Source organism: Salvelinus fontinalis, chromosome 24, assembly GCF_029448725.1.
Source record: "Salvelinus fontinalis isolate EN_2023a chromosome 24, ASM2944872v1, whole genome shotgun sequence".
In the NCBI taxonomy this organism is placed as follows: domain Eukaryota; kingdom Metazoa; phylum Chordata; class Actinopteri; order Salmoniformes; family Salmonidae; genus Salvelinus; species Salvelinus fontinalis.
In genome coordinates, this window is record NC_074688.1 from 336,177 (window position 1) to 351,262 (window position 15,086).

At 42.7% G+C, this 15,086-nt stretch overlaps 1 long non-coding RNA gene across 1 annotated transcript in view; it reads left to right on the forward strand.

The window, feature by feature from the left end:
• Positions 1-15,086, forward strand: part of LOC129821711 (uncharacterized) — a 31,261-nt gene that overhangs the window by 4,487 nt on the left and 11,688 nt on the right. The window contains exons 2-4 of the long non-coding RNA XR_008754396.1: positions 3,604-3,720; positions 4,624-4,659; positions 12,193-12,249. This is a non-coding gene — a long non-coding RNA (uncharacterized LOC129821711). The remainder of the gene's footprint in view (positions 1-3,603; positions 3,721-4,623; positions 4,660-12,192; positions 12,250-15,086) is intronic.

Genomic DNA, 15,086 nt, shown 5'->3' on the forward strand with positions numbered 1-15,086 from the left:
TGGCATCATGAGGTAGGAAAATTATGTGGATATATTGAAGCAACATCTCAAGACATCAGTCAGGAAGTTAAAGCTTGGTCGCAAATGGCTCTTCCAAATAGACAATGACCCCAAGCATGCTTCCAAAGTTGTGGCGAAATGGCTTGGTCCCGTGTAGCTCAGTTGGTAGAGCATGGCGCTTGCAACGCCAGGGTTGTGGGTTCAATTCCCACGGGGGTACCAGGATGAATATGTATGAACTTTCCAATTTGTAAGTCGCTCTGGATAAGAGCGTCTGCTAAATGACTTAAATGTTAAGGACAACAAAGTCAATGTATTGGTGTGACCATCACAAACCCTGACCTCAATCCCATTGAACATTTGTGGGCAGAACTGAAGAAGCGTGTGCGAGCAAAGAGGCATTCAAACCTGACTCAGTTACACCAGCTCTGTCAGGAGGAATGGGCCAAAATTCACCCAATTTATTGTGGGAAGCTTGTGGAAGGCTACCTGAAACGTTTGACCCAATTTTAACAATTTAAAGGCAATTCTATCAAATACTAATTGAGTGTATGTCAACTTCTGACCAACTGAGAATGTGATGAAAGAAATAAAGCTGAAATAAATATTTCTCTCTACTATTATTCTAACATTTCACATTCTTAAAATAAAGTGGTGATCCTAACTGACCTAAGACAGGGACTTTTTACTAGGATTAAATGTCAGGAATTGTGAAAAACTGAGTATTAAATGTATTTGGCTAAGGTGTATGTAAACTTCTGACTTCAACTCTATCTGTGACCGCCCTGGAGCGATATCCCTCCATCACTGGCTTTACACAATGCTTTGATCATTATAACCATATATGACAAATAAAGCATTGATCTCTATTCAGTTTAAAGATGGATAGCAGAATCCTAAAGTGCGTATTTAGCTCCTCAAAAATATAGCCTATATGCGTGACAGACAGGGGGTGGGTTGAGGGAGGGGTGTTATGGAAGCAGCAAATAGCCTAGCGGTTAGACGCGTTGTGCCAGTATCCTAAAGGTTTTTTGAATCCCTGAGCCGACTGGATGAAAAGAAAAATCTGTCTGTGCTCTTGAGCAAGGCACTTAACCCTAATTGTTCCTGTGTAAGTCGCTCTGGATAAGAGCGTCTGCTAAATGACTAAAATGTAAATGTAAATACAGTCAGTATTACAATACAAAGACAACAGCTGAAACTAGTCATGAATTTGCATTCTCAGGGAAATATTGTGTCAATCAATCTGTCAAAATACCAACACTGAGTCTGTGGTTTCGCCAATTAATAGATCATAAATGGAGGTTTGGTAGAATGTAGAAAAAAAGTAGAATGCTCAAATTAGAGGATGTGTTGATGTGGTCGTCAGTGTGTGTGTTTGTGTGTACGTGTGTGCGGTGAGAAGAGGACCTGGCTAGTGTGCTGGTGTGAGGGTGGCTTGTGTTCACAGTGTAAGAGTGTGGTACATTTTCTGTGAGAACCATTCCCCCTGTCGTGTGTATTTGTTTTACAGTGGCTGTTATCTACAGTCGACATCTGGTGAGGCACAGGCTCAGTCTTGTCACTGTTGTTCATAGATCACTCTAGATACAGACAGTCAGTGTGCTGCGTGCTCCACAGCCTCACCTCTTGGGCATCATAGATTCCATATCACCTGTACTAGTCATGACTACAGGTTCAGTATTGAGACTCTGGGCTAGGAATTCGTTACTACCCCAGGTACAATATTTCACCACCCCAGTAGGACTTGTGCTCATTCACTGGCGAAGAGACCCATAAGCACCACTTAGTGGCACTAAGATTATCTGCAGTCCTTAAACGATATGGTTTGTAATACAGAATAAGTTTGTATAGATCCAGTTGTATGTTTAAAACCCATTTTAATGGGAAACCTAAGCACAGCAAATCTATGTGGTGCCTATCTTTTCGACTAATTTTGTATTGTGGCATATGGCGTTTACAAAACAAGAGTGTGCAAAGCTGTCATCAAGGCAAAGGGTGGCTACTTTGAAGAATCTAAAATCTAAAATCTATTTTTATTTGTTTAACACTTTTTTGGTTACTACATGATTCAATATATATCATTTCACTATTATTCTACAATGTAGAAAATAGTAAAAATAAAGAAAAACCCTGGAATGAGTAGGTGTGTCCAAACTTTTGACTGGTACTGTATATGTTTAATTTCTTTAGTATATCATAAAAAGGACAAGTTTGACTTTCAGAAAAATGTTATTATGTTAGTTGCATAATTCTAACAGTGTGCAACCTAACAGGGTGAACATTTGGAGCCTAAATTAGCCATAGCGCTGTGGGTGATTTCGATTGAGCTAGCATAATGGTAAGCATGGTAAACACTGAAAGAAGAGTTCATTTATATATCAATAGTCTTTTAACATTTTGACAGTTCCTAAATGTTCTCTGTAATTTAGCCTAACGGGGTGGACATTTATGAGTGAGACAAACAGACTAACATCATGAAATGCTAAAATGATCCCAGATGTGACTCAAATTTGCAAGTTTTGACTTCACTTTGACATTAGCATCCCCTCATTACCGTTTTCCCACCAACAAAGTAATGACACTACCTGAACATAATGTCATTGTGGGAAGGGGTTGTTTTCTTAAAGGAGAATTACTACAAACTAACAGGGTGGATATTGATATCAGAGACACACAGAACATCATTAATACAATAATAATAAATACAATAATCATGAGAAAAATATTGATGAGAGATATGTTTTTTAGGATTATAAAATAGTGAAGAAATATTTTATTATCTTATAGTTTATATTTATGTTAGTAGTTGACAAATAGCACCAGGGGTCAAGGCAAAAATGCCAACATGCACTGAAAACGAAATGCATAAAGATCCATATCTTTGTGTTTTATGGGAAATGACACCTTATATTTAAAGTCTTTTGGAATCCACATTTTACACTGAGGGGCTATGCGTTCTCTGGATAATAATGAACGATGTAGAAGGTGTGTTCCACGACAGCTAGCAAAGTGAAACTAACGTGCCACAGAGTTGTATTATTTTCCAGAAAATGCCTAGAGCCCCGAGTTGATTATACATTTTATACCATGGCTATAACTTAACAAATGTACAGCTAGAAATGTGTTCATTTGCAGGTAGAAATGTGTTCAACATCCTCTGAAATAGCTAGCAAGTTTACTAGATAGCAACAGTGGTTGCCTAGGTAACCAAGCAAACAGACTTGCTAGTCTAGCTAACTAAAACAATCAGTCCTAGCTTGCTATTATGAAATTCAAGTTCAACAGTGCCAATAATATTTTCAATTCGACCTTTGGTTTCAAAAGCAGCTCAAACATAGAACATGTAAGAACTATAGCCATTGAATTTTAACCATGCACAAATACAGTGTATTATAGGGAAATAATGCACACTCTAGAATGCCCTTCAAGCCAATCAGAAACTATTGTTCAACAACGCTATGGTATAAGAAGTGATATTTCCTGGGGAAAGAAAAAACACTGGATAGTGGGAATGACCAATGATAAATGGCCTAATGTGTGTGCATGTGTGTGCATGTGTGCGTGTGTGTGTGTGTGTGTGTCTGTGTATGTGTGTTCCAGGGTCACCTAGGGCCGGGGGGTGTTCCTAGTCTACCAGGGCTTGATGGCTGTAACGGGACCAGAGGGGACGCTGGTTTCCCTGGAATACATGGTCTGAACGGGCCTGATGGGGGAGCGGTGAGTACAATACAGAACTGTACGGTATGTGGCTGGTGTAGGGGACACAGAGAGGGGCTATATCACTCTGCATTTCTTGAGAAGCCAGAACATGAAGGATCAGGGTAGCTAGATGGCTAGATAATCTGAGCGACGTGGCATATCGAAGTAACCTGGTACCAGATCAGTTTGTGTTGACTTGCCAATTCCTATGTTTTGCCAATGTCCCAACATGAATCGGCTATGCAGCACAAACAGATCTGGGACCAGACTAATATTGAAGAGCCAACACAATTACAGAAAATAATCCTGCAGCAACAGGAAATGTGGATTTTTGTGTGGATTATATTGAATAGTATCACGTTTTATGGAAGACCCAGATGCAGACAGTGTGGAAGGAACAAATATACTGTATTGTGTTGTTGACATTTCTATTGATGACTGCACGGTTTCCCATGGATCAAAGGGGTGCCAGGGGACCCCACCGTTCAGTTCATCCAGTACTCTGGTATACCTGTAAGTGGCCTTTCACAACCATCACCCCTCCATACAGTGTCTTTCATTTGTGTGTCCACCTGTACATGATTTCCCACCTGTACATGTTTGCATCTTTTACGCAAAATATTCATCTTATTTGATTATTGATTGATTTATTGATTGATGATGGGTGGATGGATTGATTGTAAACCTTTTAGGTGCCCAACCCATGTCTGCATACAAAATAAAAATGAAAATGCCCTATGCATCCACATAATCAATCATCCTACAGTCATTGTCTGTGTACCTGACTCTCACTCCTATACCCTCTTAGCTTTGTACACCTGTTTGCTCACCCACTCCAATGCCTCCTCACATTGCCATGTATGTTCTGTTGTTAAGACTTCTTCGCTTTTTCTTTTCTCTTCTCTTCTTCATCTCTGACAGGGTGATGTCGGCCGTGCTGGGGTTACTGGACTGCCTGTGAGTAAGATGGTTGTTGGACGGTTGTTGGATGGGTTCCCTACAGCCTGTCAAGTCACAACATACACTACTTCAAAATGTCCCCCTTACCAGCATGTGCCTGCCTCTGCTGCTGTGACACATTCATTGTGTCGACATAGTTACTACTGCATTACTATTGCCTGTTGTTTCTGGTCACCAGATCTGAATGCGATTTAGCCATCTTCACTAACTGTCCTTGTCATGTCAACAATGTACGTAAGAAGAGCAGCCAGGTTGACATATACCCAGTTCTTAAAACCTCTTAAGGATCCGCCTCTTTTTTAAAAAATGTAAGTAGTCCTTTCAGTATTGACACAATATCCCCATACGTCTTGTTACCTGCCCTGTCTGGCTGTAGCAGGCTGTGTAGTAAAATTAAATGTGCTTGGCCGCATTACACAAAACATTTTTGGCACAATTTTGTCCTGATCAATGCCATTTTCAAGAACAAAATATTCAAACCGTTCTGTATGAGCTCCATTGCTCAACACTTTCATCAAACTGTCCAATATTTATAACACTTCCAGACGTTTTGTTTCTCAATTGGCTCCTGTTTGTTACTCACCTCATAATTGTCTTCAACCATGGCAACGTTCTGTTCAGCCGTGATAATATTTTCTTCAGTCAAGTGATCTTCATTCACTTCACTGACTGATGTTTTATCCTGAATTTCGCTGATTTAGCAGCTTTTAATTCAAAAGTGTTTCTTCAAACTTGTCCTTTCCTTTATTCACTGTATATTCCATCACATTGTTTTCCCGCTCCGATGTCCGTCTCAAATCCCTTTCTGCCATCCATGACGATGCTAACTCTAGCTAGCTCGACTATGCACTTGCCTCTGCTAGCAATACACTGTGCTAATATTAGCCTAGACTGCCTCACGAAGAATAACATGTTTTTATTTTTTTACCCTTTTTTTGTGGTATTCAATTGGTAGTTACAGTCTTGTTTCATCACTGAAAATAGCTGTTTTAAACTTGTAAAAACCGACTTCTTCCGAACAGAAAAGTTCACGTAGGTTCAGACTTATTCGTCGCCAATCTGTTATTATGTCTCGTGGGTTTCATAACCACGTCTTTATAACAATTCAGTGATGATCAGACGGGAGACAGGAATCAGTTCAACCATTTATCTAGAATGTGCTCGGTCTCAACACATACAACCCCCATGATGCTCTGTTTGTGAGGTTTACAGTAGTTTCTGCACAGATATGTCCTCTTTTGTCATGGACCAGGCTATACATTGAGTTTACTACTGTGGGCATGAACCTCTTTAGTCAGAAAGTCTTAGGTGCATCCAAATGGTTTGATATGGTAGCACCTACATTTGATTTATATGTAATGAACGAGTTGAGTCTCCACAGCCACATATAGGCGTATCAGTGTCCTTGGCCAGTGTTGATTTGCAGTGGTGACGGATGGACAGACAGACAAATGACAACAGACAGACAGAGCTCTGTTCCAGACAGACATACAGACAGAGAGAGAGCTCAGGTCCTGGTCAGTCCCACAGGCCACAGCCCCTGTTGTTTTAGTCTTCCTATTCAGCCCTTTGTGCTGCTACTCTGTTGTTTCAGAGTGCCCCCCCCTATTCAGACCAAAGCCCCCAGAGCTCCACCATTGTCGCTCCCCGGGGGCTTTAGATGGGCAGCTTGGATCCCGACCCCGTTTGTCTTCCGAGTGGTTTCACACCCCGAGCAAAATGAGAGAGAGCCACAGGCATGCTGAGCCGCCAGGAAGTCACCCATCGGTGGGGGATGGTGGAGATAGGCGGGGGGGCGGGGGGGGAAACGGGCGGTCAGAGGGTGCTGTTCCCGGCACTGCAGACAATCCGTTGCATGGGGACCCCCACCAACCCCTTCACCCCCTACATTAGTCCTCAGGGATTATGGTGGTATTGGCTTAAATCCCAGTCACACACACAAGAGAGGTGCTCAGGAACTCTGGGACAAAACTGCTGTGGTATGTGGCCTCTTCTCAGCTCATTCTCGTTTCTGCTTAGTTGGGTACTCCTTAGGCATGCGTGAGGCCTAACACAAGTAGCATAGTGGTTAGAGAAGGAGGGTTGCTGGTTTAAATCTGATGATGAGTGACCTGGCAACTGGAGAGTTGCTTGCATCCTAGACACCTTTGCTTGCTGTTGTTTCCTTGTGCAAGGCACTTAAACCCCCTACAATTGCTCTGGTGGCGCTGAACTGCGGCTGACCCACTGCTTCCAACCTCTCAGGGTGTATTTGTGTGTAACCCTGGACCTCTGCTTCACAAACATACCTGACCGTCCTCCCTCAAGCATCTCTACCAGTCGCCCTTCTGAAAAGCTAGCAATTGAATGGTGCAAATGTAGATACTTAAGGCTGAGGAGTAAGTTTCACACATCTCCATGTGCCACATATCTGGGCAAACTGAAATTATCCCATAATTTCAAACAGTTTTGCCCGCTGGGAATCACCCACTGGGAACAGAGTCGATCCCTTGTTGCCCATCACTGCTTTACTGACCTGGGGTGAGTTTCCCGAAAACCTTGTAGCGATTGTGATCATCGCTATTTCTGTGGACGACCCAGACCTGTTCCACTAGCAGAATAGCAACATTTGATGAATTGTGTTCATCGCAGAAGATTTACAATCAAATATCCTTTTTATAGTTATCCCTCTCTCGCTGCTGTGTGGGTGGTTTGTCAAGAGAGACAATGTGCTGAGTTCACTACAAGGCTTCTGGGAAACTCACTCCTGCTCTACCCCTTGATCATAATGTAACAAATTTGGGGGGGTTGCCCCAACATTGACTTGAACCCGAGTGTCACGTTCCTGACCTTATTTCCTTTGTTTAGTCTTTGTTTAGTTGGTCAGGACGTGAGCTGGGTGGGCATTCTATGTTTTGTGTTTCTATGTTGGGTTTGTTGTTTGGCATAATATGGTTCTCAATCAGTGGCAGGTGTTTGTCATTGTCTCTGATTGGGAACCATATTAAGGTTGCCTGTTTTCACTGTTTGTTTGTGGGTGATTGTTCCTGTTTCAGTGTACCAGTGTTTTGTGTTCACGTTACGGGACTCTATTGTCTTCGTTCCTTTTTTTGTCGGTTTGTTGTTTTGTTCGGTGTTTAAGTATTTTCCCATTAAATATGGATGATATTCACGCTGCATCTTGGTCCTCCTCTCTTTCACCCGAAGACAGTCGTTACACCGAGTCCAGCGAATATCAACCTTAGCTGATAAACCAACAACAGTTCCGAATCTCTTGACTAGGTCACTAGGTGTTGGATTAAGGTTGCTACAATAACAACAACACATTGTCACATTAGAAAAGGCCAGTGGGCCTGTCTTCCATCCTGCTCTCTCAGTAGGGAGGCATGCTGCTTGCCTGCCTTCTTGAAGGAGGCAGTAAAGATTTAACAGAAGAAGAAGAATTGCTGTTTGAAACTCTAGAGTCAGGGAACCATGCGCTCACACTACAGCTAGTCTTAAGTGTGACAGTGTGTAGCTGTTCTGTTTGATCAGCTCAGATAAGCATTAGTGGACAGCACCGGGCATTATAGGATGGTTCGATCACTCTCTCAGACGAACAGAGCCATAGAAATTCAATGACTATATTATATGTCTATGCATAGAGCTCCCCGGTGAGACTGCATAGACCCAAGCTCTGTGTGTGGACCAGAGGGCTGTCTACTGCCACCATTTATTTGATTTGATTTTTATTTTATTCATTTCACCTTTATTTAACCAGGTACAGGAACAAGTTCTCATTTACAATTGCGACCTAGCCAAGATAAAGCAAAGCAGTTCGACACATACAACAACACAGAGTTACACATGGAGTAAAACAAATATACAGTCAATAATACAGTAGAAAAATAAGTCTATATACAATGTGAGCAAATGAGGTGAGATAAGGGGGGTAAAAGCAAAAAAGGCCATGGTGACGAAGTAAATTCAATGAGGGGGACAGGTCCATACCAGATCAGGCATGCCCTGCAGAGACAGAGACAAAGCAAGGTGTTGTAGTGAATATTTTCTATTCATCGAGGCTCACGACTTGGACCTGCTTCAAGTATGCAAGCTTGCCACCGTGAATGCTTCGATGCCGCCCGATTAGAATTAAATAGGGTCAGGTTCAGGTATGTGTGAGACAAGAACAGGACATGAGAAAAGTGTTAGCCACAGCAAGTATGTGCTTGCAGATGGAGAGGTTGAAAGTGGGTGAGAGAAGTGGGAGAGGTGAAGGAAGGGGTGAGAGAGGTTGATGGGTAACATAGTAAGCACCGAGGTTGAGGAAGTTGATTCTTACAGAGGTGAGGCGGGGGTGGGGAGAGATCTGAAAACGACAGACCAGCTGTCACCAGCATGCTGGCTTGCCAATCTGTGAACTCTGACATACAGCGTATCTCCTTGTTTTGGAATCCGTTGCATTTTATACAGTCTTTGATGTTCCGCCACCATGGGTTTGAAAAGTGTTTTCTGTTCTCTGGTATTCTTGGAGAATACAGTGTTTTCTAATCTTGTCCATCTCTTGAGAGTGCCACAGTCCCCCTCAGGAGACTGAAAATATTTGGCATGGGTCCTCAGATCCTCAAAAGGTTCTACAGCTGCACCATTGAGAGCATCCTGACTGGTTGCATCACTGCCTGGTATGGCAACTGCTCATCCACCGACCGCAAGGCACTACAGAGGGTAATGTGAAATGCCCAGTACATCACTGGGGCCAAGCTTCCTGCCATCCAGGACCTCTATACCAGGCGGTGTCAGAGGAAGGGCCTAAAAATTGTCAAAGACTCCAGCCACCCTAGTCATAGACTGTTCTCTCTGCCACTGCACGGCAAGTGGTACCGGAGCGCCAAGTCTTGGTCCGAGAGGCTTCTAAACAGCTTCTACCACCAAGCCATACGACTCCTGAACATCTAGTCAAATTGCTACCCAGACGATTTGCAGTGTCCCCCTCACCCCCTCGTTACACCACTGCTACTCTCTGTTGTCATCCATGCATAGTCACTTTAATAACTCTACCTACATATACATACTACCTCAAATAACTGGTGCCCCCGCACATTGACTCTGTATCGGTACCCCCCCCCCCTGTAAATAGTCTCGCTATTGTTATTTCACTGCTGCTCTTCAATTACTTGTTACTTTTATCTCTTACTCTCACCTGTATTTTTTGTAACTGCATTGTTGGTTAGGGGTAAGTAAGCATTTCACTGTACACTTGTTGTATTCGGTGCATGTGACTAATACAATTTGATACCTATATTTGAACCCACTTTGGGTGGGCTGGAGTGAATGGCTGCTAGCGTTGGCCGGCTCAGGTGTGGGTGTGTTTGTGTAAAGGTTTGTGTAAAGGTTTGTGTAAAGGTTTGTGTAAAGGTTTGTGTGGTCAGATTACTGAGCCTGTCTGTCTCATTGTCTCCCCCTGGTGGCAGACTTACAATTAGGCAGAAGAGGCTATTGCCTCAAGCCTCACATCATCAAGGGGCCTCGTGAACTGGGCTTAATAAAAAAAATATATATTAGTATCTTTTTGTTGTTGTTGCTTGAGGCTCCGCTGAAGGAGCAGAAAAATCTGCGGGTAGCTTCAAAGTTGCAATGGAAATGGGGAGGGAGCAGTTTTTTTGCCAGGCCACTGTGCCCAGGTCAATAAGGCCACATGTAATAATAGATCAATAATTTATTTCCATACATATACAAATCTTATATTTCATATCAATTTTAATATAATCCAAGTTTTTCTCATAATAGTAGAAACAACTGTCATTAATCACCCACGGACTAGTTCATAATAATGGACTATTTCACCCTTACAGAGTTCCTTTGCATTGTTTGACACGATATGATTGCAAACGTGACATTCATCGAAATTAAGCTGCAGCAATGAAGCATTTTCAGAGCAGGGCAGAGAAAAGAGAAAGAAATAATTTTAAATGTTAACAGAATATTACCTAAGTTAAGTAATTTCTTTAGTAAAAAGACAGATGCTGCTGATAATACTGCCATCCTCTTCGAGGCAGAGGCAAACAATATGTATGTGTCGCTGTCTGGCAAAAAAAAAGAGTATGGCATGTAATACTCTTTTTGCCCAGACAGCATCACATACATGGGCAGCTGTTTCGCTCACTGGGATGCTTTCTCCGGTGAGATAGTTTCAGCCACTTGCGAATTGAAGGCAAGTTGCCGGGTGCATAGTGCAATGTTCGAATGCTGGAATTATTTTGGATGAACGTGCGAAGGGTACCTACTTTTTGAAGAGAAGTGTTTGACAATCAGATGAAAACATCATGACTGGTTGTGTTCTTGCCACATTAAACTGTAATACATTTTGACAGTTAAATGACATGTCTTTATTATAAAACCCACTTAAAAAATGGTGCACGCACAAGGGGAGGGAGGGGGGCTCAGACAGGCCTCTGCCTGGAGCCTCTAAATCACTCAGTTCGCCCCTGCTCCATCCACCCAGCCCCCCACCACCCCTGCTCCATCCACCCAGCCCCCCACCACCCCTGCTCCATCCACCCAGCCCCCCACCACCCCTGCTCCATCCACCCAGCCCCCCACCACCCCTGCTCCATTTGTGTTGCATGCCGTCAGAAACCCAAACAACCCTTGCGGACAGAGTGTCTATTTCATCTCCCCACATATCTCTTTCCCTCTTCCTGCACATACGATCTTATTCATTAGGAACACGCAACAGTCAGCCAACAAAGGGAGATTCTAGAAAACGAGGGAAAAACAAGGCAAATCAAACCAGCAGCTCTAACTTGATATAAGATTATCATGCCTTCTTGTTGTGTCTGACCTACTTCAGGAAGGTACTCGCCTGAGATAAGAATGTCTGGGATATGACACGTTTCAGGTCGACATGGCATCCTGAGCATGGCAGATCAGAACCGCTGAGGTTTCTGGGTGGGTTTGTACGTACAACTTGTTCTGAGACTATTATTGACTCAATGTGAGTGTTCAAGATGTCGAATATAGGATTATTTCACAATATAGGATAATTATAACAAGTTGATTGGTTAAATGTCTCTCCAGGCATTGTGAAGATTGGTTGTTCTTTCCAGAGCTGCGTATAATCAGCTCAAACACACACACAATGACTTGCTCCTCCAGGCCAAGTAGTGGAAGACAATTGACAGAATATTATGCAGTATGCAAAGCTGTGGGGACTTGGGGTGTGCGCCGGGGGTGTTTGGCGAGGAATGCTTTGCATTTCTGTCTGCTCAATAGTTCTGTTGGAGATACTTGTTAAAGGATGTGTGAGAGGATTTTCTAAAATACAGAGTAAACATAGACTAGTCACCAGTGTAACCAGTACACTTCCAAACACTTTAAAGGCTTTAGCACTTCCAGTGATATTTAAAAGTCTTCTCCACTGGGAAAAATGAATGTAACTAAGGTTATATCAGCGTCATCTGTATGTTACATTAGTGTTTTACCCAGAGGGCTGCCATTCCATGTTAAATTCAGGCCAACTTAGTGAGTTGGGTGTCGGTGTGTGAAACTGACTGTTGTCCTGTTTGTCCCCAGGCATGTAGCTGCACTGGAAAGTCCAGGTGTAACTGTGATGGAGTTAAAGGCAGTATGGTAAGTGGTGTAACACCATCCTGCTCTAAATCTGTGTTTTATTATGTTTTATTTATTAACCCTACTCCAGAAAGAGAGCGAGAGACTTGCCCCTTGCACCCTGATTAACGAATTACCTTGTTGTGTGGGTGGGGAGGGGGAGTGTGTTTTTCTGTTTATGTTGTACGGTTAGATTCTATGTATTTATGTCTTATATGTGGAAGCAGAAGCCCTTTTCTATTGTCCAACACAAATTCCCTGCATCTCATCCCATCACCTTACCTCATTACACCTATGCTAGTTCCCGGTTCTACTGTTCTGCCCTAAGTATGCACTTGTTCACTCCCATCATTGACTTAAAAGGAAATGACTGATGTAAAAAATATATGGGGTAACCTCCCTCTAGGCCATGCTTACATAAACATTTTTTTTTTTAAGTGTGTGTGGGAGTGCACCCTTTTGGGGGAAAGGATATAGATTTGGGACGCCGGGCCAGAGAGACTTCCAAGTAGCTCCCCAATCTTACATGATTTTACAAAGGGGAAGAAACTGTCCATGGTGTACCATATACAGCAGAGGGAAAGAACCTCACTCAAATTATAGCTCCCTCTCCAACTATCTATCATTGGCTAAGACTAAGTCTCTGCAGCACTCTGTAGGTGGACTGAGCTTGTACACCAATGAGTGAAACTGAATGGCCCTCAAATGGTAGGGCTAGGAATTGCCAGGAACCTTACAATATGATACTATCTTGATACTTAGGTGCCGATACGATATGTATTGCGTTTCTCACGATTCTATATGTATTGTAATTCGGTACTGGGATTTTATTGTCCTTCGATGTTCCAAACATATTGCTCACAATATGTCTGCTGCAGAGGGACAAGAGAGAGCCATCAGAAAATGAGTTTTGGTGCAGGTACAGCCAACTAGCGCAAAAATTATATTGCGATATTGTCAAAACGATACAATATATCGTCCAAAATAATATTGCGATATGTAACTGTATCGAATAGACTTCATCTACCTTGCCTAGTTCTCAGCAAGAGGATAAATGCAAGATGGCGGCATGCTGCTAGACACCGAAAACTATCATTTTTTCCCGATTGAAATAACCATATCCAACAATAAACCGGACAATAAAAAAACAGGATTTTAACAACTACTTCAATCCAGCTCTGAGCCAACCTGGATACTGACGAGATACTAAAGGAAATGTGGGATGTGGGATCGTAATTTGAGCCAGTTTGCTACAGCAGGACAATAATTCTGCAGCAACAGGAAATTTGAATTATTATGTGGATTATAATTAATGAACAGTTTTTGTAGGGGTTGATACATTTTTCATTAGGGCAAATCAAGTCTGAATTTTCAAAGTGGAAATTACTAATTTTAGAAGCCTTTTTAAAACTTGAATACACTACAAGTTTGCATTTTCTGCTGTGCAGGAAAATTTGCAGCAACAAAAGAGTAGGATCCTACATCTGTACCTTCAGCTTTATGCTATGGAGGAACAACCTACTCCATCACAGATCTGGCTACCTCACAACAAGAGAACTCTAACCCACTCAAAAAAGAAAGATTCATCTACAGACACGGACAACTTACTTACCATTAAAGTAGAGAGTGGAAGTAGAGGCTAGTGCTCTTGCCGGAATCCATGCAACACTTGAAAAGCTGGATGAGGAGTTAGCAGGGCTGAGGGGGAGCCTGGAGTTTAGTCAGAGTGAAATTCTCAAGCTCCAAGGGGAGAACAAGGCACTCACAGCCAAGGTAAAAATCCTCCATTTCAAGGGTGATGAAGAAGTCGCAAACACTACCAACAGAAGGAGCTGAACAAAATCAGGGGAAACGAGCTCAAAGTGACAGAATTCGGTCTTAATGACCAATTTCCCCCTGGGAGATAAACAAAAGTCGCAAGAGACTGTATCTTGTACAGAAGCAACTGAGGGAGAGGGATAAGCGTGCTTTTCTCATTGTGTACAAACTCTTTATAGATGGACAGCTATACTAAACTCTACGGGGACACCAGGTTATGGAAAAAACGATGGGGTCTGCAAATATCGAATGCTATGAAGTTGACGTGCGCACGTTCATACACTCGTTTACAAACACGCACACACATGTAGGTGTATGAAAATTTCAAAAAAACTGGAGGCCTCTCACACTTCAGTGTTGTTTTGCAAAAATACTGACAAAATGCATACCATTTACCAGGTATTGTTCATCCTGATCAGACAGCTTTTTTACATACGATACATCTGTTGGTCACAGATACCTTAAAAAAAAGATAGGGACATGGATCAGAAAACCAGTCACTATCTGGGGTGACCACCATTTGCCTCGTGCAGCACAACACATCTCCTTCGCAAAGAGTTGATCAGGCTGTTGATTGTGGCCTGTGGAATGTTGTCCCGCCCTCCTCAATGTGCGAAGTTGCTGGATATTGACTGGAACTGGAAAACGCTGTCATGCACGTCGATCCAGAGCATCCTATACATGCTCAATGGGTGACATTTCTGGTGAGTATGCAGGACATGGAAGAACTGGGACATTTTCAGCATCCAGGAATTGTGTACAGATCCTTGCGACATTGGGTCGTGCATTATAATGCTGAAACAAGAGGTGATGGCGGTGGATGAATGGCACGACAAAGGGCCTCAGGATCTTGTCACGGTATCTCTTTGTAATCAAATTCCCATCGATAAAATGTAATTGTGTTCATTGTTTGTAGCTTATGATTGCCCATACCATAACCCCACCGCCACCATTGGGCACTCTGTTCACAACGTTGACATCAGCAAACCGCCTGAAACTGAAGAACTTTTGCACAAACTGTCAGTAACCGTCTCAGGGAA